The sequence below is a fragment of the Leopardus geoffroyi genome, chromosome A3 (genome assembly GCF_018350155.1).
Source record: "Leopardus geoffroyi isolate Oge1 chromosome A3, O.geoffroyi_Oge1_pat1.0, whole genome shotgun sequence".
Lineage (NCBI taxonomy): Eukaryota > Metazoa > Chordata > Mammalia > Carnivora > Felidae > Leopardus > Leopardus geoffroyi.
In genome coordinates, this window is record NC_059336.1 from 90,971,081 (window position 1) to 90,996,700 (window position 25,620).

At 42.2% G+C, this 25,620-nt stretch overlaps 1 long non-coding RNA gene across 1 annotated transcript; it reads left to right on the forward strand.

The window, feature by feature from the left end:
• The first annotated feature begins 1,606 nt into the window (after positions 1-1,606).
• On the forward strand, positions 1,607-16,517 carry LOC123581009. Its single transcript, XR_006703554.1, has 4 exons — positions 1,607-1,620; positions 4,203-4,206; positions 15,776-15,779; positions 16,129-16,517. It is a non-coding gene; the product is annotated as an uncharacterized LOC123581009 (long non-coding RNA).
• The last annotated feature ends 9,103 nt before the right edge of the window (positions 16,518-25,620 follow it).

The following is a 25,620-nucleotide window of genomic DNA, read 5'->3' on the forward strand; positions in this document are numbered from 1 at the left end:
TTGTCAAATATGAAAACTACTCTCAAAGGAAGATATTTAATATATGAGTTTTTCAATATGCTCCAGGTTATGATTATGATGGCAAATCATTTGCAGGACTCCAAGTATTTCCTCCCCTTTCCTAAAAACATTTTCATCACTAGTGTTCCAAACTCCACTCTCAGTGATCCACTGCCACACACCTCTCTCCCAAAGTGTGTGTGTGTGTGTGTGTGTGTGTGTGTGTGTGTGTGTGCGCGCCTGTTTTGAGGAGGAGTGGTATGGGAAGACGTTTCTCCAGAAGGAGGGGAGTACATGCCCCGCCCCCCAGGGAAGGGTAACACTTTGTTTCTATCTCCTTAGTACTGGTGGCTTGCAGTTCAGAGGGGCCAGCAGACACTCAATGTGTGAAGAGTGAAGAGGGGAGACTCTTAGAAGCCATTTTGGAGATCATTGTATGCCCTCCATAACTGGGGAGGGTCTACCCTTCCTCCCTCTGGGCTCTGCTGCATGCCCTGCTCTGGTTTTTTCTAACCTCAAAGAGCACAAGAGGTTGTTGAAGCCTCAGAGAAACTCTCCTTTGTTCAGCCATTCATCCAACAGTGTTTAAGCACCTGCTGCATGTCAAGACCTGTGGTAGGAGGAGGAACGTAAAGTTGTCCAAGTTCTGCACCCCTCCCTAGATGGTCTGCAGACGCGTGCCTTCAGCTCCCACTCGTTCAAGGTCCCATAAATGTCTGGTATATTATTATCTGGATACCAGGATTGAAATCTCACTTCTGAACCCTGAGTGAGCAAGGGACAAAAGTGCCCTCCAGGAACCTGACAGAGTGCACATGCCAGACAGCACGTAGCTATTAGGGCAGGGATGGAGGCATTGCTATGGAAACTGCCCAGGCAGTCTTTCCACTGACAACCTCTAGGTGCCCTTTGTTGTGCCATTCATTCTAAGGAAACACATGCATAGCTGTCTCTCCTCATTTTTCTTATATCTAGGAAGCTATGGAGTTGAGGAGGGGTTGTTGGCAAATAAGGTGGGGAAATGTTGAATAGAGCCTGGGGAGGAAAAGAGCTGGTGGGTGGTGGGGCTCCCAGCAGACCAGTGGAGTGGTGGTTCATCCAGGTGTTCACAGTCTGTCACCGTGACTGTCGCTGGCAAAGCCCCTCATAGCTGATCACATTGCACCACACCCACTGCCTGTGCCTCCCTCTGCCCCCACAGGCTGCATGGCATTTAGGGACGGGCGAGGAATGGCAGGATTGCTGTAATTAAGCATGGCTCAGTTTTCCTGAAGCCTGGAGCAAGGGTCTGGGGACTCGGTGGCAGTGCTCTATAGTTGAGAGAGCACTGGAACAGGAGTCAGTGTGCCTGGATTCTGGTCTTAATTCTGTCACAGTATGACTGCAGACAAGTCATTTTTACTCTTCTGGTCCGTGTCTGCTCATCTGGGAAATGGGAGGACTGGAATACAGTGACGATTCCCATGTGCTGCCTCAGAATGATCTGAGATCTTAATTTAAAAATGCAGATTTCTAGGCTCTTTCCATGGATGCCTATTAAATATGTCTGGAGTGGGTCCTGGGAATCTGTATTAAGGTGAATTAATTTCATTTGGAGAGTCTGTTGATGTACTTGAGACAGTTACAGGCACCTTGCGAGCAGTCACAACAGACTGTGAATCACTCGATTAGATGAAATGTCAAGTACACTCAAATATTGCATAGAATATACTAAGAGTATGTTATTTGATTAGTCCCAGGCCTTTATGGCAGTGATACTAGCTACCTCATAGGTATTGCCTTTTAGTGCAAAAAAAACCCCCCAAAAAACAAAAAAACACCCAAATGACCCTCTCTGAAACCCTCTTAGGTAGGCATAACTTCAGTGCTGTACTTTAGCACCAGGAATGGACAGGCATTCATATAGCCCCTCATGGGTGCCTGTCACCTACCAGCTGCCACACCAGTGTTGCAAGATGTGTAGAGGGAAGCAAAGAATGGGATTCCTAATGCTTTCCTGAAACTTTCCTTCCTTGACTTTAGTAAATCCTGGTCTTCTCTGACTCTTCAATTTTTCATTTATTTATTCAACAAATATTGATTGAATGCGTATATGCAACTAGACTCTGTGTTGGGCACTGGGGCTACAATAAAGAAGAGCGTTATAGGCGAACTACAGTATGGTGTCATGAGTGCTATGAGGGTGCTATAGGAGTACTTAGGAGGGGTTCTCAACCCAGGCTGGCTCCATATATCTTCTTGTCCTTCTCCTGCTTCTAAGTATGGGCACCTCCAAATCTCAGTTATATGCAAACAGAATGGCATTTATTGGCCAAAGGTTGGAGCAAAACAAAGTTGGCCATGACCAGCAGACTGGATGGATTGAGGAAAAGAAGATTTCCTTGACAGGAATAATCTCACAAGTTAGTGATGAGATGCTCAGGGTAGCAATCAATCAGCATCAAGAAGATCTGAATAGATCAGTTGAGATGAATATCCTGGTAGGCAGGTGAAAATTAAACAGGTAGGTATGTATTCCATAAACTTGGCAGTGGTTGTGTGGGCTCACTTTTAGGGTTCTAAGGCATGCCTGTGGAGGTGACTCGTCCAGAGGAAGTGGGAAACTGAGCAGGGCACCCAGGCATGGACAAAGACATGGGGAGTGATTATGGGGGGAGGAGAAGCAGGGAGGTCAGTGAGAAATTGCCTGAAGATATTATATCTGTGTTGAGATCTGAAGAATGAGTAGGAATCGACTACACAAAGAGAGGAGGAAATTATTCCAAGAGGATGGCATATATATTTTAATTCAAGTTAGTTAACATACAGTGTCTTGGTTTCAGGGTAGAACCCAGTGATTCATCTGTTGGATACGACACCTAGTGCTCATCCCACAAAGTGCCCTCCTTAATGCCCATCACCCATTTAACCCATGCCCCCAGTGACCACCCCTCTAGCAACCCTCAGTTTGTTCTCTGTATTCAAGAGTCTCTTATGGTTTGCTTCCCTCTATGTTTTTGTCTTATGTAATTATATATTTTACTTCCACAAAGGTACATACCTAATAATGGATTATTTTTGCTTTAAACGGTCAATTGTCTTTTAAAAGTTTAACAGATGATAGAAAAGTAGACTAAAAACATTTCCCCATTTAGTTACCATCTTTTATGCTTTTTATAACTTTCTGTAGACTTGAATTTTATTATGGTATAATATCCCTTCATCCTGAAGAACTTTCTTTAGCATTCCTTATAAGTGGATACAAATCAAAATCACAATGTGATACCACCTCACACCTATCAGAATGGCTAAAATTAACAACACAGGAAACAACAGACGTTCGCAAGGATGTGGAAAAAGAGGAACACTCTTACACAGTTGGTGGGAATGAAAACTGGTGAAGCCACACTGGAAAACAGTATGCAGCATTCCTCAAAAAGTTAAAAATAGAACCTCCCTATGACTCAGCAATTACACTACTAGGTATTTATCCAAAGGACACAAAAATACTGATTTGAAAGGATACATGCACTCCAATGTTTATAGCAGCTTTATCAACAATAAACAAACTATGGAAAGAGCCCAAATGTCCATTAATGGATGAATGGATAAAGAAGTTGTGGTATATACACCTCACACCTGTCAGAATGGCTAAAATGAGCAACACAGGAAAAAGTAGATATTGGTGAGGATGTGGAGAAAGGGCAACTCTCTTACACTGTTAGTGGGAGTGCAAACTGGTGCAGCCACTCTGGAAAACAGTATGGAGGTTCCTCAAAGGTTAAAAATAGAACTACCCTATGACTCAGGAATTGCACTACTAGGTGTTTACCCAAAGGATACAAAAATACTGATTTGAAGGGACACATGCACCCTGATGATTATAGCAGCACTATCAACAACAGTCAAATTACGGAAAGAGCCCAAATGCCCATTGACAGATGAATGGATAAAGAAGATGTGATATATGCATTCAATGGAATATTACTCAGCCGTCAAAAAGAATAAAATCTTGTCATATTGCAAGGACGTGGATGGAGCTAGAGTGTATTATGCTAAGTGAAATAAGTCAGTGAGAGAAAGACAAATACCATGATTTCAGTCATATGTGGAATTTAAGAAACAAAACAGATGAACATAGGGGAAGGGAAAAAGAAAGAGAGGGAAGCAAACGTAAGAGACTTTTAACTATAGAGAACAAATTGAGGGTTGCTGGAGGGCAGGGGGGTGGGGGATGGGCTAAATAGGTGGTGGGTATTAAGGAAGGCACTTGTGCTGAACACTGGGTGTTATATGTAAATGATGAATTACTGAATTCTACTCCTGAAACCAATATTACTCTATATATTAATTAATTAGAATTTAAATAAAAATTTGAAAAAAATGAAGTAAAAAATATTTTCTCTTTGATTTTCAAAATTTAAATGGTAATGTACTTTTCTTTGTATTTGGCCTATGCAAGTGTTGCTGAACTTCTTAGGTCTATAAATTCATATTTTCAATAATATTTGGAAACAATTTTGGTCTATATTTCTTTAAAGAACATTGTTTCTGCTCAATTCTCTCATCTCTTTCTGGGATTCCAGCCTTTGTGTTAGATTTCTTACCGTTTCACAAATCATTAAGGTTACTTTAACTTCTTTCAGTGTTTTTTCTCTTTGTGATTATTCAGTTTGGATAATTGTAATTGATCTATTGCTAAATTCACCAATATTTTCTTCTACATTGTCTAATCTCTTAATCTTATTCAATACATTTTTTTTTTTATTTAAAAAAAATTTTTTTTTTCAACGTTTATTTATTTTTGGGACAGAGAGAGACAGAGCATGAACGGGGAAGGGGCAGAGTGAGAGGGAGACACAGAATCAGAAACAGGCTCCAGGCTCTGAGCCATCAGCCCAGAGCCCGACGTGGGGCTCGAACTCACGGACCGCGAGATCGTGACCTGGCTGAAGTCGGACGCTTAACCGACTCTGCCACCCAGGCGCCCCTATTCAATACATTTTTAAAACATTTAAGATATTACAGGTTTTAGTTTTATAATCCCCACTTGTTTATTTTTTTTTAGGATTTTTATACCTCTCATGAAACTTCCTATCCTTTCATTCATTTCATTCATCCAGAGGTGATTTAACATGTTTATAGTAGTTATTTTATTTTTATTTATTTTTAAAAAATTTTTTCTTAATGTTTTTATTTTTATTTTTGAGACAGAGAGAAAGCACAAGCTGGGGAGGAGAAGAGAGAGAGGGAGACAGGAACCTAAGTAGGCTCCATGCTGACAGCAGAGAGCCTGATGCGGGGCTTGAACTCACGAGCAATGAGATGATGACGCTTAGCTGACTGAGCCACCCAGGCACCCCTATGGTAGTTATTTTAAAATCTTGTCTATTAATTTCAATATATGGATTGCCAACATGTCTGTTTTTATTGACTGTTTTCTCATTTTCTCTTGATTATGAGTTATAATTTCCTGCTTTTTCATAAGCCTAATAATTTTTTATTGTACATTCAATATTGTGGATGTTACATTGTGGAGACTCTGAGTTTAGCTATCTTACTCCAAACAGGGTTGAGTTTTGTTCTCGATGGCAATTAAATTGCTGGTGGATCATTTGGCTATAGCGGGGCTATTTTCCTCTTAATCCTAGGGTTTAGAATTCTTACTACTAAGATATGGCCTTTCTGGGGTTTCACTGGAAAACTAAGGACCTCTAAATTGGTGGTATTTAACTTCAGACTGTTGCCTTAGTATTAGACAGCTGTTGAAATCTCTGCATGGACTTTCAGGCTTTAAATTGTTGCTTTCTGCTGGATTTCTTGGATTCTTTCCCTGAACACGTCCAGTTCAGAGTCATCTAAGGGTTTGAGGGGGATTTGTACACAGATTTTGGGATTCCTCCTTTGTGACTCCTTCCTTTCCAAGATCTCCCCCCTTAAATGTCCAGCTGCTATGGTAGTCCCAAGCTCTGACCTCTGACTTTGCTAAGTAGGACTGATGCTTTCTGCTTGAGCTCTATTTCCATTCACCACACACACAATACTTAAGGAAAAGATTGAGTAAATACAGATCTAATCCTGTGTGTTTTCCTTCTTTGAAAGGTCAAATCCCCTCCAGTTTTTGCCTGTCAAAAACTGCTCTCTAGTGCCTTAAAACAGTTAAAAAATATTTTGTCTAGACTCTTTATCAACAGGAGGATTAATCCCATATCCCAACATATCACTGGGATAAGGATTGATGGAAGGTAAGGTCATTCTCTGTATCTGTTTTAAAAAGTTTTGAATCCAGAGAAGATGTGATAAGAATGACTCAAATGACTTATTTGGGTCTGAGGGGAGTTTAAGAGCCAAATATAACATCTTCATAGAGCCAAGAATCAGCACTCAGAATTATACTAATGGAGACCAGTTAGGAGGCTGAGGTTTTTATGTGAGCATGTGTTGTTGAAGGCTCATTTTACAGGGGTGGCAATGGAAACAAGAGTGGAATAGGAAGGTTTAGCTGGGCAAGTGGACAGACTTGGGGTTTGATTGAATAAGGAGGATAAAGGAGGGGGAAGAGGCAGTGACGACCCCTCAGTGTTGATCTTGGAAGATAAAAGATGGCACAGCTCTTGAGAAAGACAAGGAAATTGGGTGGAGGTGATGGTAGTACCTGTGAATAGTTCATATGGAAGAGACATTGTTGGGCTTAATAAGGGTAGAATGGTGGTCTCTTTGAGGGAGAAGTTGTAGAGAGAGACAAATGGAGATCCAGGGACTGGTCCTTGGAAAACACTGGCAAACACGGCAAACACATGGAAGGGTATTTCCATGAGAACTGGTTAAGTTCAAGAATAAAGGGGCTTAGACAGTGGTGAAGGCTCAGGAGCCCAAGTTGGAAGTGTCGCAAGGAAAAAGCACCATAGGCAAGCAGGTGGTCAGTGGTGACTTTGTAAGGATAGTTTCTGGAGAGTAGTGAGAACAGACAATATCACAGGAGGTTAAAAAGGGAGTGAACTTAATTACCTAACAACAACAACAACAACAACAACAACAACAACAACAACAACAGAAGTTCTTTGCCTTTAATACAGTCTTATTCCGTCCTCCACTCTTCCAATCTCAGGTCAGACCCTTGGTTGCCCCTGGTTTTCCCAGAGACTGGTGGTTGCAGCTATTTTCAAGTGGCTTTTAATGGGCAGTTTCAGTCCTGTGGGGATTGACCACCCAGAAGAGGACTTGGCTCTAAGGAGGGAGGGATAAATTACACTAGGTGAGGAGCTTAGCCTTCTCCTGTTTGGAAGATAAATGCATCCTATACCAGAATTTTAATTTGGGCTTTCCAAACATTTAGCTAAGATGTTGGATAACACATAATTGTACACCTGTCTTCCTTAAAGTGTTTGAACAAGTTTCTCCCAGGATCCAGATTGGCTGGAGACAAGGCAGAAGGGAGCCTTTGTTCCTTAAGCACCAATTTCCCTTTTACAGTCTTGGCACCAGCTTTTGGACCTGGTCTCAGGTGGGGTTAGCCTAGAGCCGGATGTGGACACAGCAGGCTCTGGACACTGCTTAGTGTACCCCTCTCAAACTGACAGACTAAAACATAAATTAACTGTGGAGGGAAGAAGAGTAGACAAGGATGAAGAGGAGGTGAGGGTGCTCCCTGGGGTCTAGTTTGATGAATGAGGAATCCTTTAAGCAAGGTGGAGAATATAAGAGAAATAATGTGTTTGGGGGAGAAGATTTTGACCTCAGTTCTGAATTGTTTTTTGAGAGTCCTGTGAGATATCCAGGTGTTGTCCAATAGTCAGCAAGCTCAATGAGTCTAGGGTTCAGAAGAGAGTTCAACAATGGGGACAAAGAGTGAAGAGTATCTGGGGTATGGGCCTTTGGGCATGGCACCACTGGATGCTTGGTGGATTTGTTCTAGTCTTTCCAAAGTTCTTCCCATGGATTAAGGAATGCTGCCCTAAAGAGACCTAGGTGGAGAACTATTCAGAACAAAACTTTCTAGCAGAGAATCAGGGTACCTGGCTTCCAATTCCAGCTGCATTTTAACTCACTGTGTGACCTGAGGCAAAGAACTTGTTTCTGGGACTCAGTTTTCTCCGTGTAAGCTGTGGGGATTAGTTCTTGCCGTCTTCCTCCACTGGCACCTATGTTTCTATAGCAGTGTCTTAAAGTGGTTCTCCAGATGAGATAGGCTAGGAGGAATGGGGACACCTTGACAAGATACAGTCAGACCTCCGAGTCCTAGAAAGAAACTTGGAGCAGTATCCTTGAGGATCATAGAAGGGATAATCATTTTAATCAATTCACTGAGCATGTGCAAGGCACCAGGCACAGAGGAAAGCACTCTGTTTCCTTTGGGTTGTTTGATGCTCACAGTGCTCTCCTTCCAATTTTCAGATGAGAGGCTGAAGCCTTGAGAGGTGAGACTGTTCCCTGAGCTTATATGACTTACAGAGTGGAGGAGTCAGAACTCAAATCCAGGGCTCCCTAATTCCCTACTGATGTTCCTCAACAACAGGTGCAAATGAGGGCAAGGCTAAGAGAGGTAGTAGGGCAAAAGGGGGAATATGAGATAAAACCTTTCTTTTACTCTGAGGTCTGCAAGCATGTTTTGATGTTGTGCAGGTAACTAGTGATAACACTAACAAGATTTTTAAAAGTCTCCTCAAAGAAGTGCTCAGCAAATATTTAAAACAAAAATCCTTCTTAAAAAATATTCCAGTCTTTTTTAAGATAAAGGGAAGGGTCACTCAACCTAATTCCAGTATAATGACAGCTTCCAACTTCTAGGACCAATAGGGGTCCTGCCCCAATCCCTCTCCTTCCTCCAAACCAAGCACAAGACTGAGCACAGAAATTAGGGTGGGTCTGAGCTGGACCTGGGCAGGAAGGTGGTTAAATGCTCCAGCGGTGGGGTGTGGAGGGTTGGCTGAAGCATGGCAGGGTGGGGTCATTGGTGTTACTGCATGAGGAACTAGGCAGGTCCTTGCAGAAATAAACACAAGATCCAGCACATAGAATGCACTTCATGAATGATAGTTATTATCGCTATTTGCACGCTGTTATTTTTCAAAGCATTCTTCAGGCTGGAAATCCCAGACAATACAAAGGCTAGTGGATGAGGATACAAATGGGTCTAGGATGGCAAGGACCACATCCATGGTGGCAGGGTAGGTGGGGGCGAGGGGGTACATTCACCACCATATCCATAGGGCCTAGCAAACTACCTAGCACATAGTAGGTGCTCAATAAATATTTATGGACTAAATGAATGAATAAAATAAAGCCAAATCCATTTATCTCTGCAAAGATACAATACAGTGTGCTGGTTAATACACAGACCCAGAGCCAGACTGCTGGTGTTCCTGTCCTGGTACTGACAGGAGAGCTGGGAGAGCTTGGGCAAGCTACTTAACCACTCTGTACCTCAATTTTTTTTTATCTGAAAAAAGGGGGATGATTATAAAACTAACTCCTTCAAATAGTTGTTGTGTAGCTTAGGTGAGTTAGCATCTGTGATGTGTCTAGAACAGTCTCTGGTACATAGTGAGAGCTCGATGATGGCTTCCTATTATTATCATCTCTATGAGAAGCATTTGTCTTTTTTTGTTGTTGTTAGCATGTAATGGTTTCTATTTTATTTTATTTTTTTAAATTTACATCCAAATTAGCATATAGTGAAACAATGATTTCAGGAGTAGATCCTTAATTCCCCTTACCCATTTATCCCATCCCCCCTCCCACAACCCCTCCAGTAACCCTCAGTTTGTCCTCCATATTTATGAGTCTCTTCTGTTTTGTCCCCCTCCCTGTTTTTATATTATTTTGTTTCCCTTCCCTTATGTTCATCTGTTTTGTCTCTTAAAGTCCTTATATGAGTGAAGTCATATGATTTTTGTCTTTCTCTGACTAATTTCACTTAGCATAATACCCTCCAGTTCCATCCATGTAGTTGCAAACGGCAAAATTTCATTCTTTTTGATTGCCGATTAATACTCCATTGTATATATATACAACATCTTCTTTATCCATTCATCCATCGATGGACGTTCGGGTTTTTCCATACTTTGGCTATTGTTGATATTGCTGCTTAAACATTGGGGTGCATGCGTCCCTTCGAAACAACACACCTGTATCCATTGATATCCAGTAGTGCAATTGCTGGGTTGTAGGGTAGTTCTATTTTTAGTGTTTTGAGGAACCTCCATACTGTTTTCCAGAGTGGCTGCACCAGTTTGCATTTCCACCAACCATGCAAAAGAGATCCTCTTTCTCCGCATCCTTGCCAACATCTGTTGTTGCCTGAATTGTTAATGTTAGCCATTCTGACAGGTGTAAGGGCGTATCTCATTGTGATTTTGATTTGTATTTCCCTGATGATAAGTGATGTTGAGCATTTTTTTAATGTGTTCTTGGCCATCTGGATGTCTTCTTTGGAGAAGTGTCTATTCATGTCTTTTGCCCATTTCTTCACTGGATTATATGTTTTTTGGGTGTTGAGTTCGATTAGTTCTTTATACATTTTGGATTCTAACTCTTTATCTGATATGTCGTTTGCAAATACCTTCTCCCATTCTGTTGGTTGCCTTTTAGTTTTGCTGATTGTTTCCTTCCCTGTGCAGAAGCTTTTTATTTTGATGAGGTCCCAATAGTTCATTTTTGCTTTTGTTTCCCTTGCCTCTGATGTGTTGAGTAAGAAGTTACTGGGGCCAAGATCAAAGAGGTTTTTGCCTGCTTTCTCCTCAAGGATTTTGATGGCTTCCTGTCTTACACTGAGGTCTTTCATCCATTTTGAGTTTATTTTTGTGTATGGTGTAGGAAAGTGGTCCAGGTTCATTCTTCTGTATGTCACTGTCCAGTTTTTCCAGCACCACTTGCTGAAGAGACTATCTTTATTCCATTGGATATTCTTTCATGCTTTGTCAAAGATTAGTTGGCCATACGTTTGTGGGCCCATTTCTGGTTTCTCTATTCTGTTCCATTGATCTGAGTGTCTGTTCTTGTGCCAGTACCATACTGTCTTGATGATTACAGCTTTGTAGTATAGCTTGAAGTCCGGGATTGTGATGCCTCCTGCCTTGGTTTTCTTTTTCAAGATTTCTTTGGATATTCGGGGTCTTTTCTGGTTCCATACAAATTTTAGAATTATTTGTTCTAGCTCTGTGAGGAATGCTGGTGTTATTTTGATATGCATTGCATTGACTATGTAGATTGCTTTGGGTACTATTGACATTTTAACAATATTTGTTCTTCCTATCCAGGAACATGGAATCTTTTTCCATTTTTTGGTGTCTTCTTCAATTTCTTTCATGAGATTTCTATAGTTTTCAATGTATAGAATTTTCACCTCTTTGGTTAGATTTATTCCTAGGTATTTTATGGTTTTTGGTGCAATTATAAATGGGATCGATTCCTTGATTTCTCTTTCTGTTGCTTCATAGGTGGTTTATAGGAATGCAACTGATTTCTGTGAATTGATTTTATATCCTGCAACTTTGCTGAATTCATGAGTCAGTTCTAGCAGTTTTTTGGTGGAATCTTTTGGGATTCCCATATAGAGTATCATGTCATCTGCGAAGAGTGAAAGTTTGACCTTCTCCTGGCCGATTGGGATGCCTTTTATTTCTTTGTGTTGTCTGATTGCAGAGGCTAAAACTTCCAATACTATGTTGAGTAACAGTGGTGAGAGTGGACATCCCTGTCTTGTTTCTAACCTTAGGGGGAAAGCTCTCAGTTTTTCCCCATTGATGATGATATTAGTGTTGGGTCGTTCATATCTGGCTTTTATGATCTCAATGTATGCTCCTTCTATCCCTACTTTCCTGAGGGTTTTGATCAAGAAAGGATGCTGTATTTTGTCAAATACTTTCTCTGCATCTGTTGAGAGGATCATATGGTGCTTGTCCTTTCTTTTATTGATGTGATGAATCACGTTAATTGTTTTGCAGATATTGAACGAGGCTTGCATCCCAGGTATAAGTCCCCTTGATGGTGGTGAATAATTTTTTTAATGTATTGCTGGATCTGGTTGGCTCATATCTTGTTGAGGATTTTTCCATCCATGTTAACCGGGGAAATTTGTCTATAGTTCTCCTTTTTAGTGGTGTCTCTGTCTGGTTTTGGAATCCAGGTAATGCTGGCTTCCTAGAAAGAGTTTGGAAGCTTTCCTTCCATTTCTATTTTGTGGAACAGCTTCAAGATTTTAGGTGTTAACTCTTCCTTCAATGTTTGGTAGAATTCCCCTGGAAAGCCATCTGGCCCTGGACTCTTGTTTTTTGGGGGAGATTTTTGTTTACTAATTTGATTTCCTTACTGGTTATAGGTCTGTTCAAATTTTCTATTTGTTCCTCTCTCAGTTTTGGTAGTTTATAGGTTTCTAGGAATTTGTCCATTTCCTCCAGATTGCCCATTTTATTGGCGTATGATTGCTCAGAATATTCTCTTATTACTGTTTGTATTTATGCAGTGTTGGTTGTGATCTCTCCTCTTTTATTCTTGATTTTATTTGTTTGGGTCCTTTCCTCTTTCTTTTTGATAAAACTGGCTAGGGGTTTATCAATTTTGTTAATTCTTTCAAAGAACCAGCTTCTGGTTTCATTGATCTGTTCTACTGTTTTTTGTTTGTTTGTTTGTTTGTTTTGTTTTGTTTTGTTTTTGGTTTCGATAGCATTGATTTCTGCCCTAATCTTTATTATTTCCTGTTTTCTGCTGTTTTTCCGTTTTATTTGCTGTTCTCTTTCCACCTCTTTAAGGTGTGAGGTTAGGTTGTGTATCTGAGACCTTTCTTCCTTCTTTAGGAAGGCCTAGATTGCTATATACTTCCCTCTTATGACTGCCTTTGCTATGTCCCAGAGGTTTTGGGTTGTGGTGTTATCATTTTCATTGGCTTCCATGTACTTTTTAATTTCCCCTTTAACTTCTTGGTTAGCCTATTCATTCTTTAGTAGGATGGTGTTCAGTCTCCAAGTATTTGTTACCTTTCCAACTTTTTTCTTGTGGTTGATTTCGAGTTTTATAGTGTTATGGTCTGAAAATATGCACAGTATGATCTCAGTCTTTTTGTACTTGCTGAGGGCTGATTTGTGTCCCAGTATGTGGTCTATTCAGGAGAATGTTCCATGTGCACTGGAGAAGAATGTGTATTCTGCTGCTTTAGTATGAAATGTTCTGAATATATCTGTTAAGTCCATCTGGTCCAGTGTGTCATTCAAAGCCATTGTTTCTTTGTTGATATTCTGTTTTGATGATCTGTCCATTGTTGTAAGTGGTGTGTTGAAGTCTCCTACCATTATGGTAGTACTATCAATGAGTTTCTTTATGTTTGTGATTAATTGATTTATATATTTGGGTTCTCACACATTTGGAGCATAAATGTTTACAATTGTTAGGTCTTCTTGGTGGATAGACCCCTTGATTATGATATAATGCCCTTTTGCATCTCTTGATACAGTCTTTATTTTAAAGTCTAGATTGTCTGATATAAGTATGGCTACTCTGGCTTTCTTTTGTTGATTATTAGCATGATAGGTGGTTCTCCATCCCCTTACTTTCAATCTGAACGTGTCTTTAGGTCTTAAGTGGGTCTCTTGTAAACAGCATATAGATGGATCTTGTTTTCTTATCCATTCTGTTACCCTATGTGTTTTGATTGGAGCATTGAGCCCATTGACGTTTAGAGTGAGTAGTGAAAGATATGAATTGATTGCCATTATGTTGCTTGTAGAGTTGGAGTTTCTGGTGGTGTTCTCTGGTCCTTTCTAATCTTTGTTGCTTTTGGCATTTATTTATTTATTTATTTATCTATCTATTTATTTATTTATTTATTCATCTTTTCTCCCCTCAGAGAGTCCCCCTTAAAATTTCTTGCAGGGCTGGTTTAGTGTTCACAAACTCCTTTAATTTTTGTTTGTCTGGGATACTTTTTATCTCTCCTTCTATTTTGAACAACAGCCTTGCTGGATAAAGAATTCTTGACTGCATATTTTTCTGATTCCGGACATCAAATATATCCTGCTACTCCTTTCTGGCCTGCCAAGTTTCTGTGGATAGGTTTGCTGCAAACCTGATCTGTGTTCCCTTGTAGGTTAAGGACTTTTTTTTCCTTGCTGCTTTCATGATTCTCTCCTTGCCTGAGTATTTCGTGAATTTGACCATGATATGCCTTGTTGATGGTTTGTCCTCGTTATCACTGAATCTCTGTTCTGCCTTATCCATCCTTGCCGCCACGGCATCCATCCGTGATTGAAGCTCAGTTATAGCATTTTTTATTTCATCCTGACTAGTTTTTACTTCTCTTACCTCCACAGAAAGGAATTCTAATCTATTTTCGGCTCCAGCTAGTATTCTTATTATCGTGATTCTAAATTCTGGTTCAGACATCTTGCTTGTATCTGTGTTGGTTAAATCCTTGGCTGTCATTTCTTCGTGCTCTTTCTTTTGGGGTGAGTTCCTTCAATTCATCATTTTGAAGGGAGAAAAGGAATTAATGAGGTAGAGAAAATTAAAATTAAAAAAATTAAAGTTAAAAAATATTAAAATTAAAAAATTAAAAACACACACAGAAAAAAAAATCTAATAAATGGTGGTCGATCCTGGTTGTGTTTTGGTCTGGGTGTTGAAAGTTGCTTGGTAGATTAGAGAAAAAAGTGGGGGGAAAAAGACAAAAAAGGATATCATTTGAAAATTTGAAAAAATGAATACACTGTAGTAGACTAAAATGAAATGATGGAAGTAAAATAGAATTTGAAAAAATATACACACTAGTAAAGAATATAGTAGAAAAAAATTAAGGAAAATATTTTTAATATAAATTAAAAATAAAAATGAGCTTTTCTCCTTCTGTATTCAAGCAAAAGAAAAGAAACGAAAATGAGTAAAAGAAAAAGAAAGGAAATCATTTGAAAATTTGAAAAAATGAATACACTGTAGTGGACCAAAATAAAATGATGGAATTAAAATAGAATTTGAAAAAATTTACACAAAAGTAAAAAATTTGGTAAAAAATATTAAAGAAAAATATTTTTAATAAAAATTGAAAATAAAAATGATTTTTTTCTCTTTCTGCTGAATTCTGTGGTTCAGGTTGTGCAGATTTCTGTGTTAATCCTCAGATCAGTTTTTTAGGTGTGCAGGATGGTTTAGTGTTGTTGGTCTGGCCATATTTCATGGATGGGAGACACATAAAAAACTTCCATGCTGTTCCGCCATCTTGGCTCCCTCCGAGAAGCATTTGTCTTTTTAAAACACTCTGAAAGCAGATGTATTTATTACTGTGAATAGTCCCAAAGAATTAATCACTAATGACTGAATTCCAATATCTTTCGAAATATACAATAAAGGCAAGGTTACCCAAGACCCCATTCAGCTGCTGTTTGCTGGGACTGAGAGGAGATTTGGGAATATTGCATCAGCAGGGTGGTTTTTAGTCTGAAACAGCAAGTGAAATCACTAACTTCTGTTTCCTTGAAAGGAAAAACTTGGGGGCTGGGCACACCACCTGTCTTGTGGGGGGCGGGGAGAAGGAAGTGGCTCAAAGTGGCACACAGCAGACCCATGTCTAACACAGTCCACGCCTTCCTGTTTTCCCAAAGCTTGAAAACTTTTCTCAGCACTGGAAATTTGCATAATTAGAAATTCATTTGCAGACTGGGTCTAGAAATGAAGACATTTTCAATTAATAACAGTGTCGCATGCAGCCAAGATCAGAAATTAGGAGTTTGGATAGAGAAGTGTTCTTTACTAACAATTCTACGTGTAATGAAACATGTTCCATCGTTTGTACTGGTCCGGACTCAATCAGGGAAGTTGAACAGGGTGAAGATTGTGGAATAAGGACCTTGGAGAAAGTAGGTCTTTTCCAATTGTGGGAGATACTGGGAGAGCACGAGCCTGGAAAGGGGATTTGAGGTATCACAGAACAGTTCCTAACCAGCCCTAGTGCTGGTAGATGAGCTGAAACTTGCAGGGAAATCTGGAGGCAGGGCACACCCTGAAGCTGGAGTTACCCCATGGTGGGGGCTGGTGTAGGAGTCTGTGGAAGGTAGAGGGTTCAGCGTGGTTATTGCTGTGCGGGTTTGAAGCAAGGTGCCTGGTGGTGGGAAGTGGCATCACTACTGGTCCACAGGGCTGGCAATAGGGACAGAGAGCTACAAGTGAGAGGCCTGAGAAAATTGAAACTTAAAAGCTTAAGTTACGGGAAACTGAAACCTAACCAAGCTGAACCAGATTGTTCCGCTTCTGTACAATTGCTTGGCGCGCCCATGTATTCCTGATCAATCATTGTTGCCTGGCACATCCGTGTATTCCTGATCAATCATTGTTGCTTGGCACATCCGTGTATTCCTGATCAATCATTATGATACCCGTACCCCCGGTTGTGGTCTGACCTAAAGGCAGGAACCAATCGAATACTGTTAAGTGTCCAACTTTAAACACCAACCAATCGCAGCTCTGTAACTGTGGAAAATTCCTGATTTCCCCATGACTTGTTTGTACCTGTCTATAAAAGGGGTATAAAAACCTCTCTCAGGGCCTCTTGGCATCACCGGCAACAGGTGCGCAGAGGTCCAGGTTCGAACCTGCAATAAATGACCCTTGCTGCTTAGCTTTGACTCTGGACTCTGGTGGTTCGTTTTTGGGGGTCTCTTAGACTCTGGGCGATTCACAAGAGAAGCTGGTCGCGGAGTGGGAAAGCCGCCTGTACCTTTGTGGGTATCTCTCACCTCTTCTAAGAGATGAGGCAATGGCTGCTGCTTCTGCCCCTGAGACCCATGACCAGATCGTCAGGAAATTTTGTGATACAGAGTTCCCAGCACAGCCAGGTTGATGACAGAACAATCAAGTACATGTGTCACCAAATGTTATTATTCTTTAGAGTTCCTCTTTCTTTCAATCATTCAAATGTGTAAAAATTCTTAGCTTGCCTATAGCTGTACAAAACCAGGCAGCAGTTTGGGTTTGACTCACGTGCCATGGTTTGCCGACTTCTGCTTCAGATGATCCTCCATAAAGAGTAATTTTTAACTGATTAAGAAAGTGAAAGGTGAAGGGTTTGAGGTTAGTTTGGAGAACACTAGCTATAACTGCTATACTGCTAACTATGATTCCCATAACAGAAAGCCTTCAAAGTCTCCAGCTTACCAGAAGTGTCTTTCTGCTACTGTACCATCCAAGCAGGTGTTCCTAATGAGTGGGCGGCTCTCCTCCAAAGGGTGACTCAGGGAGTTGAGCTTTATCCACCTGGTGGCTCTACTCCCAGGCAGCAGATGGGGGAAGACAAGATGATGGTGCACTTCCTTCTCAACCACAACAGCCCAGAAGGGGCACACACAACTGGGCCACATTTAGACACAAAGGGTTGTGTGGGGGAAAGACAGTGGCTTTGTCATTTGTCTGGCAATGACGCTCTGTTGTGAAAGAGAGTGAGAGTCTGTGTTGGATTATTAGCAGACCCTGCCACATGGATGTTCTTGGGCAATATCTTGAGTGTAGATAGGGAAGCTGATTAAGAGTGATTCTGTGAGCCAAGCTGAGGACAGAGAAGACATTCTTCTATGAAAGTTAAAGCTACTAATCAGGCCATATGCCTGCCATACAGGGGGAGCCAAGATTCCCCTCCGAGAAGTACCCGCCCAGGACAGTCTCCACATGTAGGTGGAGTAAGCTTCAATGTTCTTCACACAAATGCATGACAGTAACATATTTTGTCTGGAAAAGCTTCATAGAGATGTGACCAATTGCCTAATATAGCATTAAAAAAACATCAACAAAGAACTCAGGGAACTTATAATATTAAGTAATGAAATCTCCTGTTGAATCTCCCAAAATACAGTCATCTTAAAATGTATTTCCAGGTAAATCAAGGATTTTCCACGTTGGCACTCTTTACGTTTTGGGCCAGATAATTCTTTGTTGTGGGGGCTGTCCTGCTCACTGTGCATGTTAGTAGCTTCCCTGGTCTCTACATACTAGATGCCGGTAGCATCCTCTGCCCCTCTCCCCAATTGTGACAGCTAAAAATGTCTGGACATTGTCAAATGTCTCGGGGGGGGGGGGCAAAATTGCCCTGGACTGAGAATCACTGAGTAACTGAATGATAGAACTTACTGAATACAATTATTGAAAATGAGCCAACTAAGTGTAGGAGTGCACATAAATGACAATGTTGATTCTGTTTGGGTCATACTTTCTGACAATAATTAGGAATTGGGCTGATTTGGTAAGACCTCTCTTGGTAAAAGATCAGCAGCATAGACAAGAATATGTTGCCTTCAATTCTCAGTAGCAGGAGGGCATTCAGCTACACACCCCAAAGTGGTTTTGTGTCAATAATTTAAAGTAAATAAAATAAAGGGTATGGAATTGGGGCTAAAATATGCCAGAATTAACTTGCTTGAAACTATCTTATACTCTATGAATTTGTTCCTACCAACTCTGACCCTGGAGGTGGCTTTAAGTCACAGGTTCCAAATATGTGAATACTGTTCAGAGCCCCTGACCTTTATGATTTTCTGGCTGCAATCTCAAAGGCCAAGATATGATTAATAAAGGCTGAAAGCTGAGTGCTATAGAATGATGGAGAATGCACTTAGCCTCATAGCTGAAACAAAATAAAAATGGTTAGTTATCATTGTCATTATTATTATTATCATTATTGTGATAACAATGGCCAGTCACAGAGTGGCTTTGCCAAAAGCTTGCATGATGGATGTGTAGACTATCTCCCTCATCTCGCCCTGCTCTTTCCCTGGCTCACCGAACTCCACCCCCTGGGCTTTGTCAAGCTCCCTCCAGTTTTGCTGATTTGGCTTCAGGAGGTTTGAGGTGGGTCCAGGAACAGGTACTTTTTTACGGTCCCCCCATTGGTTCTGATGGGACCGACAGATCTGCAAGTTGTAAACACGAGTTGTGCTTGGCTCACACCTCACCTGGCTCCAAAGCCAGGCAACTGCTAAGTAAGGTAAAAAGCAGGTGCCCTTTGAAGCCAGGACTTTCTGTCCACGGATGGGGAAGCTGGCGTTAAGTAGCAACACGGGCTAAGGTTGGAGTTGTTGAGTGAGGGAGGCAGACTGGACATGTCCCGGAAAGGCAGAGTCTCTACTGGGCAAAGTGAAAAATGCAGTTTCCCCTCAGGACATCCCTCTCCTAATTGTGAGGGATGGGGTGAGCTCAAGGCACTGGCTCAGAGCCAGACACTCGGAGTAGGGAGTGGAGTTTCATGGGTGGGGGGTGGTTAGCACTTAAAGTAAAACTTTCCTGCTGTGAAAACACCTTGATAAGGCTGTTGTAGGGATTAAAGAGAGAGTTAATATATGTGAGGCTCTAAAGCTGTACCTTACACATAGTCAACTCTTTATGTGTGTCTTTTGGATTAAAATCCTTTGACCCATTTGACTCCCTCATTCCTTCTATAACCTTCTGGCATCACTGGTCCCCATCACAAACTCTCTTCCAGTTCCCTTTGGGGTTGCTTCCATCCATCCCCTGTTTCTTCTACTTCAGAACCTCCAGCCTTTGCTCGTACTGGGCCCTGGGAAGGCGCTGCCCCATCAGCCTCCCTCCAGTCTCCTGCTGCTTTAGTGGGGCTGGGGTGGAACCCGCTGCTGCTATTTGAGACCAGTGCATCTTGCACTTGCTTTTGGGCTTGAACTAGCCACGGACCTGGAGAGCCCAGTGGGCAAATGCATGTTAGTAATGCAAGCAGGACTTTAGTGACTAAAAAGCCATAGGCAGGGGAAAGAAGAAGAAAAGAAGGAAGGGAAGAAGGGATGAATTAGAAGTGTAGCTGAGGCTGTGGAAAAGGCTGGTGACAGTGGCAGAGATGCAGCGCTCAGAGGGCCTGGGAGCCAGCTCAGCCAGAGACTAAAGCAGGTCATTGCCACCCGATGTCCTCTGGGACCTTCTAGGACATGTCAAAGGAAGCTCAAATGGGGGTCTAAGGTGGGTGGGGAGGAAGCCCATTCTGCAGGGAGAATGATGAAAGATGTCCTAAGCTAGAAGGAGACCAAACACATAGTCACTGCTGCTCAGTGGGACCAAGAACCGTGTCTCACTCCTGACCTGGACACTTGTACTGCAGTGTGGTCTTGGAATTGGCACCTGGGAAGCTGTCAACAGTGCAGAACCTCAGGCCCTGCTCAGACCTGTGGAATCACAAACTCTGGGGTGGGGCTCAGGAACCTGTTTTAACACACCCTCCGGTGACTCTGATGCTGCTCCTGTCTGAGAGCTTCTCAAACAGCAAGTGAGGTGTATAGAAATGTAGGGCCATCTCTCGACTTCATGATTCTTAACCAGTGCCTGATAGCAAAATACAGAAAGAACAGTTGGGGGAATGAATGAGCTGTTGAACAAAAATTACTATATGATTTATTCATTTATTTAGCAAATGGTTACTGGGTCAGGCATTCTTTTAGCACTGTGTCAATAACTGTGAACAAAATAGACAAAAGTTTTTGCCTTAATAGAGCTTACATTCTTGTAGGGGGACTTAATCATTAAGATGAGAAATAAAATATGTAGTATTTAAAAGGTGAAACATGCTAAAGAGAAATAGCAGGGGAGAGAAATGGGCAGTATATGGTGGGGGCAGTGAGAGCATTTGCTATTTTAGACAAAGTGGCCAAAGAAGGCCTAAGTGCAAAGGAGCACTTGAATAAAATCTTCCAGGAAGCAGGTGAGGAGCCATGCGTATACCTAGAGGAGGATCATTTCTGGCAGCAAGGAAGCAGCAGGTACTGTGTGTGCATGCCGAGGTGCTATCTGTGTGTCTGTCTGCTGGGAGGAGGCTGGGGGAAGGGAGCAGGGACATTTTATAAGTAGAACAGGGAGAAGAATGTATGACATTGTGACACCTTCACAGATCACCTGGACCCAAATCGCCTCGGGAGTGTTAAGGGCCTGCTGATAATCGGTTATCTTTAGCTCTGACTACCTTCATGACCATTTTTCCCCTGTGACTCCAAAGCCTCTCCCCTGTCACAAGCTTATCCTTTCTCCTTGGTCTGTAAAAATACTAATGAGAGTTGCTTAAATCTATTGCATGCTTCCTCAATGTCACACCCTTAGAATTATCCACAGTGTACAGATAAAGAAACAGGTTTCTTGCCTCAGATTACTCACTGAGTGGGGGGATGGCTTCCAGGCCTCCAGCTCCAGGGTCCCTGGGGCCAGATGGTCCCCATAATTTCCCACCACCCCTTGCTACCTGGTAGTTTAATCGTGACCACCTATCAAGGTGAGGAGGAAAATGGTGGGAAGGAGAGAGGGACTGGCAACAGGGCACAGAGGTGACAAGGAGATAGTGTCTTGAAGGTGAGGATTTTGACCTCCCTGCAGTCTCTGCAGTGGGGACAGTGGGGACAGAGTGGGGGAGGGTGCACTTCTACTAGAGAAGAAACTGCTAGAAGTGGCAGAGAGTGTGTCTGTTGTTGCCAAGAGACCACCCCAGGAAATGGTCGACCATGCTGTGGTCACAACTGTGAGACCTTGGTAGGAAATGTCACCGTGGAAGAGCAGATTCTGGAGCCAGAAGACCAGAATTTGTCTTTTTTTTTTTTTTTTTTAAGTTTATTTATTTTGAGAGGAAGCAGAGAGAGAAGGAGAGAGAATCCCAAGACTCCATGCTCAGTGCAGAGCTGGATGCGGGTCTTGATCCCATGATCATGAGATCATGACCTGTGCCAAGTCAGATGCTTAACTGATGGAGCCACCCAGGCACCCCAGAATTTCAGTCTTGACTTCTGTTTGTTAAACCTTGAGCAAGTCACGAACTGTCTCAGCAAATCCTTAACTCAAATAAGACAACATATGCTGAAGTGTTTTGTAAAATGCCACACAAGAACAAGACATTATTGCAAAAATTGGCAGACCTTCATTTAGGAGGGCAATCCTTGTGAAGTGAGAGAATGTCTTATACCACCTTTCCTGAGGCAATGGTGCTACTGCTTATGCTTGAGCATTTACAAGCAGGCACTTGAGAGATTTATTTGTAAGATTTGCTCCAAAGTAACTTGCTGGCAACTCAATTTTGTTTTCTTACCAGACATACCCAAAGGTCTGTGGCAGTTATCTCTGGGTACAGAATTAAGTTGATTCTTACTGTATTTTTATATGGTTCTGCATCTTTTAATGTTTATTTATTTATTGTGAGAGAGAGTGAGTGAGCAGGGGAGGGGAAGAGAGAGGAAGAGAGAGAGAATCCCAAGCAGGCTCCACACTCTCAGCCTAGAGTCCATTGCAGGACTTGATCCCACAAACTGTGGGATCATGACCTGAACTGAAATCAAGAGTTGGACACTTAACTGACTGAGTTACCCAGGCACCCCTATATGGTTCTGCACTTTATAAAACACAGGCATAGACATCTGACATAGTGAAGAGGGTTTGGGTAACCAAAAGATGTCAGGTGTGGCTGGAAGGCACGGTGTGTGGGGAAGTCATAGATGGGGCAGGAGCCTGATGATAAGAGACTGTGTTTGTAGACTCATTTTGCCAAAGGCCCTATACTGTTTTGCTCCCAGTTTAAAGCTGTCAGTCTCAAAGTGTGCTCCCCAGACCAGCAGTATTGACCTCACTTGGGAACTTGTTAGAAATGCAAATTCTTAGTCCCATCCCCCCGATATATTACATCAGAAACCCTGGGGATAGAGCCCAGCTCTGTTTTGTTAACGTGCCAGGTGATTTTGGTGCATGTTGAAGCCTGAAAACCACTGGTTTAAAGTGGTCCCAAGTTGGGACAAAGCTCTCTGCCCCCAGTGATCTAGCAAAAAAGACCCAATTTCTTTGATTATCGATTAGCCTCTTGTGCGGGTCCCCTGGGTTGGTTGTCTAAGCCCTAGAGAGGTGCTTTTCCTTGGCATGGCAGCAGTGAGGTGAGGACTTGGCTCTGAGTGATTAGTTAAGGTCTTATTTACCGTCAGAGAAGCATCTGGGAGGAACAGGTTCACAGTGCTTGCTTAAATGAGTTGCTTCTCTCTTTGAGTTAAAAAGATCTATAAGTTACCCAAAGAGGTCCTCAGAAGGCACTGGGTCATCTGGTTCTGAGGTGTTACATTGTGTTTCCTGATGGTTCTCCAGACTCTGTGGCTGTTCTCTGCTTGTTCCCATTATCCAAGGACGTAGCCTCCCACCTGGCCTCCCACAGAACAAGGAGGCCAGCAGTGTTTTGAAGTGCTGACTCACTCAGGGACAGTCCCAAACTTTGGACTCTCAGATCCCTCACCTGGAAGACATCTCTGCTTCACCTATAGCTACTTTACTCCCAAACTACCTGGTATTATAACCATCTTTGTATGTCTTGTCTTCCTTATAGTCTGGAGTGCTTAGCAAATAATAAAAAGCTCATTAAATAATACTACTATTATTTTTGCTATTATTTTGTATTAAATAGGAGGAGAAGAGGGGAAGGGCATCCCAGAGAGAGGGAACAGGGTGGTAGGCTATATAGTTTTCAGATCTTGGTGCAAAGTGAGAATGTGAGGTCTGGCTAGGGAGCTGGGAAATCAGTCTTTTCTTCCCATGGGCTCACTGGCCCACCCCATGTGTGATGGTGACCCCCTCCCCCCACTCTCAAGAGACTGTGATCTCTGCACAGGGCCATGTTTGAATCCTGGATCAAGGATAGGTGAGAGACCCCCACTGAGTTACCTGCCAAAACCCAGCCCAGGGCAGGGAAGATTGCTTCCATGTCCTGAAGGGATTATGCACCTGGGCCCTGGCCGAGGATGGGGGGCAATGGAGGAATGACTCAGTTGTCACCCAGGCAGAGGGCAGCAGCTGCCATGGAGTGGGAAGGGGGATATCAGACTCGAGGGGCAGAGAGCAGGTGGTCAGAGAGGTGGGATCACACATGAACTGAGGCTCTAGGCCCCTGGTGTACTTTTCATTGCCCCGTTTGGCTTCCCTTATAAATTCAGAGACAATTAAAAAATTTAAGGCAGCACTTATAGAGCATTACACTCCAAGCACAGGGCCCTCTGAGTGTGGAAACTTGTGTGATGACACTGGTCCACGTGCTCATGAAGACAGCCCTGGGGGCCAAAACATGTAAAGACATGGCATATTAGAAGAACTGCAAAATGACACTTTGCACGAAAACAGTAAGAGTTAATTCTGAGGTGAGGAGGGGTAAGCAGATAAGAACACAAAATTTAACAGGTAGGCAAAAGGAGAACTATAAAACTTTTATTTTCAATTTAAAAGAGTTATATATAATTGACACAGAAAAATTTGAAACATGGGACTGAATTAGTTTCCTAGGGCAGTCATTACAAATTACCACAAACTGGGGAGCCTAAAGCAATAGAAATTAATTCTCATAGTTCAGGAAAGCCAGAAGTCTGAATTCAAGGTGTGGGAAGGTTTGGCTCCTTCTGAAGTCGCTGAGGAAGAAACTGTCCGATGCCTTTCACCAAGCTTTCCCAAGTCTCCTTGTTGCCTGCAAGGCTTGGCTTTTGTTGGCTTGTAGATGTGTCACTCCAATCTCTCTGCCTCTATTCGCATGACCTTTGACTTTGTGTCTCTGTCTCTATCTCTTTGGCCTACCCTAAACCCAGGATGATTTCATCTCAAGATCCTTAACTATTTACATCTGCCAAGACCTTTTTTCCAAATAAGGTCTCATTCTGAGGTTTTGGATAGACATGAATTGGGGAGGCAGGCATTATTCAAAGAATAAAATCGCCAAAGAATAAAATCTCCCATGCTTCTGCTACCTAAAGCTAACATTGGTGACTACTTTAGAGTATATCCTTCCAGTGCATTCTGTGTATAGATTTAGCTTGTATATTTGTTTTGTTTAATGATGATCCAGTGTGCAGACTTTGCTGAGAGGAATTTTTAAGCAAGGAAGGTGATCTGCTCAGGTACAGTGGTGTGTTGGAGCAATTCATCCTGGCTCCCAAGAAAAGAATATGCCCATCTCGTCTCAATTTCCTTTTCAGTGAACTCATGTGGGTAGCTTGCAATCAGCCATGGTGGGAGTATTTATACTACAGAAATCAGGAAAAGGTACAAGTCAGGCCTTATTTATTTTTAAGAGAGCCAATTTACTAGTACATCAGTAGATTCTCACCTGGCAGAGTAAAGAGAAGAGCATTCTAGGCAAGAATTATGAGAGACAAAGCAGGTAGGTATGGAGGCACCAGCTTGTTTGGGAAAGCCAATCCTCTGCTGTCCTACAGGGCTGACTAATCAGTGGCAGGCACTGAGGCTGGATGGAAGGATGGGTGGCTGCATTGAGATGGGCCTTGTGAGTCATGCAAAGGTACTGGGGATTGTATTTCAGGAAGACAATAACTGGTAGCAAACTAGTTGGTGGATGAGCATGCAGTAGGACTGGTGGCAGGAAGACTGGTTAGGAGATACCTATGAGAGCTCACAGAGCCTCACCAAGTCTTTGCTTGTATGGGTCAAGGCATGTCCAACAGCACGATTTCTCTTTGGACTCGCGCCTAACTAGTCCAATCAAGCCTCAGATGTCTGTTAGACTCAGAATTCAAGTCCCATTCCAACATATCTCTGGAACCCTTAGTTATGGTAAACAAACCTCCTTATGGCCCAAATCTCTTTAAAAACAAACAAAAACCTTCCCATGCTTCCCTGATATCTGGTTCTTTCTGGAGAGCACTGGGCTGTTCATTGACC